General features: G+C 41.9%; 1 long non-coding RNA gene across 1 annotated transcript; it reads right to left on the bottom strand.

Annotated features, from left to right (window-relative positions):
* Nucleotides 1-502: 502 nt before the first annotated feature.
* Nucleotides 503-1,329, bottom strand: LOC131224110 (uncharacterized). The gene is made up of 2 exons (XR_009160835.1): nt 933-1,329; nt 503-810 (listed from the first exon to the last, which is right to left on the bottom strand). It is a non-coding gene; the product is annotated as an uncharacterized LOC131224110 (long non-coding RNA).
* Nucleotides 1,330-4,365: the final 3,036 nt, after the last annotated feature.

The following is a 4,365-nucleotide window of genomic DNA, read 5'->3' as shown; positions in this document are numbered from 1 at the left end:
GCATTTCGTCTAATACATGCATTGCAGATAGACATGACTTTTTTTTTTTTGAGCAAGCAACAAAAGCAACTAAATCAACGAAAAGAGTAGGGAACAGAAGTCCTAATCCAAAGGGCTGATTGGCGGATTCCTTTAGAGGCTAGGCCCACTACCAAATCATTAGAACATTTAGTTGCAATATTAAACAAGTGGCAACAGAAACATACAAGTGGCAATAGAAACCTGCATACAAGTGGCAATAGAAACATACATGCTTCAACAACAAAATAAAATTAAAATTACAATTAAAAACTTGAATCAAGATGACAAAAAACCTGAATCAACATGACAAAAAACTTGACATTTAAAAACCTGTCTTTCCAATGGACAAGAAACAAAGCATCTCCTGAAAAAACTGAGTTCTGTTGATTTGATTTGTCTTGACCTTCCATCTGAAATGCAGTGATGCCATTCTCATTACCAGCAAACTGCATATTGATTAGAGATTAGCTAGATTCCTTGCTACTTTCAATTGGTATTGTAATTTCAGCAAGTTTGATTAGAAGCATTCATGAATATAACCTCAACATTCTTTTCAAATGCAGATTGGGGCCTGCATATCAAATGTAGAAGCTTGATATCTATAAAAGATCAGATTAAACAGACAAAAACTAAGATTTCTAATTAACGATTAACCTCCATATAAGTCTGGAGAATTCCCTTCTCCATTCTGAATGGAACACGCAGAATGCTTGCATGATCTGTTCCAAGTACTTTCTCAAGATGTTGATTGCAAGTAGTACCGACTACATCAGGTGGTAGTCCAGTCACCTATGTTCCACAGCAAAAAAAAAAAAAAAATGCATCATGAGAAAGGTAAAAACAAATGAGAATTAGAAATTGGAAGAGAAATCTCATGTTTCTGGCTTCTCCGGACAGGGTGAAACCAAAACCTGGAAATGGGTTGAGCGTTTTCCCTTCCAATGTCCTCAACTGACAACATTCTCTTACACCTTCCCATTATGGATCAGTAGGAGCATCCCACGGCTGCAGCTTGGCGGCGGGGCCCACTAGGGGAACAGGATAACTAGCATGTGCACTCTGCACAGGCTAGATTCCCCATCATATACAACAACCACACAGAAATTTTCAACTTCATCAAAAAATTACCATCCCCATCGAATTGAACGGGGAAAAATGGCTAAAAATAAAAAAAAATTATATAATATGAAGAGGGAAAAAGAAAAGATATTCTAAAACAGAAAACCCTTGATTTAAAACAAGAAAAATCAGCTAAAACTCCGAATCGAGCTCTCGATGGGGTAAATGTTGGTGTCGATCGGTGGAGGTGGCAACACTGGTGGAGCAGGGACGGTGGCTGCGGACGAAATTTGTGGTCACAGGGGCTGTGGCTGGTGAAGGAGACAAGGTGCTGACGAGGATAGGATGAAAGGGGTTTTGAAAACTCTAGCACATGGTGTGATCACATATCAACGACAAGTTTGCAGCGAAAGGGGGTTTTGAAAACCCTAGCGAGAGAGAGGGATTGGGTTTTGGGAGAGGCACGGGTGCGAGAGAGTGGGTTTTGGGAGAGGGGCAAGTGCGCGAGGGAGAGATTTAGGTCGCGCGCGGGATGTCGCGCGCGGGATTTTTTTTGGGGTTGACGGACGACACTTCTAAGTCCTTAATCTTAGATCTTGTGGGGCCCACCATGATTAATGTTATTTATCTACTCCATCCATTCATTTTAAAAGACCATTTTAAGGGTTGATCCAAAAAATGGGTTAGATCGAAGCCGTAACCGGACCACATAAAATATTAACGATAGAAATTTATTTTTTATTATTTCTTATGGTGTGGTCCACTTAGACTTTTAATCTACCTACTTTTTGGGCTCATCCACTGACATTATATATCAGAATTTAGAGGCGGCTTAGATAAAATACATATATTCCAATGGGCTGCATGGAGCCCCTTAAGCACCATCAATCTCTAATAAGATGATGGTGGAATGTATGTTTTAGCTACGGATAAAGTAGGTTTTAGCTACGGATTAAAACTGTAGCAAATTAGCTATGGTTTATATCCGTAGCTAAAAGCTTCTAAGGTCCGTAGCCTTTACTCGATTTTTTGGTAGTGTATGTTCTGCCGTTGTACTTATCATTTGGAATGTCATATTATTTGGATTCATGATAAAATTTATGACATAAGTTGAACACTATCTGCTGAACTAATTCAAACCTCCTTTATCCAAGTTGGGTTGTAGCAATGAGAGAACAAAAATTCCATGCCGCATGTAATAGGCTTTTACATAGATTGATTATAATCAAGAACTATCTAATAGTTTGTTACAAATTAATGTTGATTACAATTAATGAGTTAATTACAATCAATGAGCAAGGTCATGAGCTAAAAAAGATAAATTCAAAACCTAGATGAGCCATACGATATGAAATAGTGAGGATTGAACATCCACCATTGGCTACAGTTCATGTTCCATGCCAGGTTATTACCAGTATAGAGCATGTTTTTGCCAAGTTTTTCTAGGGCTGGGTGGAAGGCGTAAGAAAATTTCATTGTGTGGCTTGGGATAAAATTGTTAGGCCCATTGGTGAAGGAGGTTTGGGTATCAGATGGCTGAAGGAAGTCATGTTGGCTCTCCGGATGAAGATGGCATGGGAGGTTAAATTTGGTAAGAATGTCGGGCCGTGGGCATCCCTCATGCGGGCCAAGTTTCATAGAGACATCCATAGGGAAGAAGACGACAATTCTTTAGTTAACTCATCCCCTTTCTAGAGAAAAATCAAGCCTTCTTCCCTTTCCTCTCAGCAAATGTGCAATGGTAGGTGGGCACGGGAGACCTCAACTTGTGGACAGACAACTGGATGGGATTAGGCCCCTTGCATCGGCTCGCATCTAGCCCTATCCCAAACGCTGTTCTTCCCCTCAAGGTCAGGGAGTTCCTGGGTGTTGCTGGCCCCCTCCCGCCTTCAGCCGCCCTCATCTTACTGCCTCATCACGCTCTCTCTCACATATTCAATGGAGGTTTCGCAATTTCAGACGAACATCCATCCAGCTTTTGGCCCGACGAGTCCACCAGTCTGTTTATGGTAAAATCAGCCTTGACGGTGAGCAGACCCTCATTTCCGTCTCCCAGGTGGAGTAAATGGCTATGGCACAAGGATCTTCCCCCCAAAATCTCTATCTTTTATTAGAGGCTGTTGCAGGGAGCTATCTCGATGGACGTTCACGTGTAGTCTAAAGGGATAGCGATGGCCTCAAAGTGTTGCAGCTGCGATGTTGATTCCCTCGCCCCCAACGCCGAGTCAGAATCCATCTCCCACATATTCCTGATCGGTCAGCACGCTGCTTCTCTATGGGCTCATTTCGACCTAATTTTTGGGATTTCTCCCCTGCTCCATCTCTCTATTGAAGGCAAAATATCTCAATGGCATAGAGCCTCAGCCCTGGGCTGCAGCCCTGTTGTCACCCGTTCCCTGGTTTCTATTCTCATTTTATGGGAAATCTGGCGGGTGTGGAACGAAGCAAGATATGAGGGAAAGTTGATGAAGGTCCAGTCATCCATTGCGCGTATCGAATGGTGGGCCAAAATCATTCTTGATGATGTCCCGAAGGGGAGCCCGCTAATCGCCCGGTTCAGGGACGGGCTTTGGTTCCCCCCTCCCCCGCCCCGTCATTTTAGCTCCTAGATCGTCAGGTGGAGAAAATTGTAAATGCTATCTAATCTAGCTCTTAGGTTTGTTAAATTTTGTAGTGCCAAAACCTCTTAGAATCTATATCTTGTTTAGTTGTTATTGTAAGATCAATTTCATGTCATCCATGCCAATCTTGTTTACATTTAAGTACAAGATCAAGAAGTTTAAAAACAACATCAAGAAGTTCAAGTACTAGATCAAGTCTTTAAGCTTCAACTACTTTAAGAGAATGATATGTGATGATTCAATCTCACAAATAAGGTTTATTTGACCTTAGATTGACCTTAGGATAGGTCATTTGATAATTTTATAGGTCATTTTTCGACTAGTCCTAGTCTTGGTTCGACTAGTCTAGATACTGGCTCGACCAGTCCAAGAATTTTCTCAACCAATCTAAGGTTGTTGTGGATTTTTCAGAATTTTCTGTTGGACTCTCGACCAGTCAAGTAAATAGTGCTCGACCAGTTGTGTAGTACTCGACTCAAAGTCCAGCAAGGTTTTCTGGTCTCACTCGGCCAGTCAAGTGCATTGCTCGACTAGTCGAGCAGGCCACACTCGACCAGTTGAGCAAGCCATTTGACCAGTCGAGTAACGATCTTATCTTATCGCGCCAGAAATTTTGAAATGCTGTTGGTTCTTCGACCAGTCGAACCGACCACTAGGTTAGTTG

This window comes from Magnolia sinica, chromosome 13 (genome assembly GCF_029962835.1).
Source record: "Magnolia sinica isolate HGM2019 chromosome 13, MsV1, whole genome shotgun sequence".
In the NCBI taxonomy this organism is placed as follows: domain Eukaryota; kingdom Viridiplantae; phylum Streptophyta; class Magnoliopsida; order Magnoliales; family Magnoliaceae; genus Magnolia; species Magnolia sinica.
This window is presented reverse-complemented; position numbering and strand designations above follow the sequence as displayed.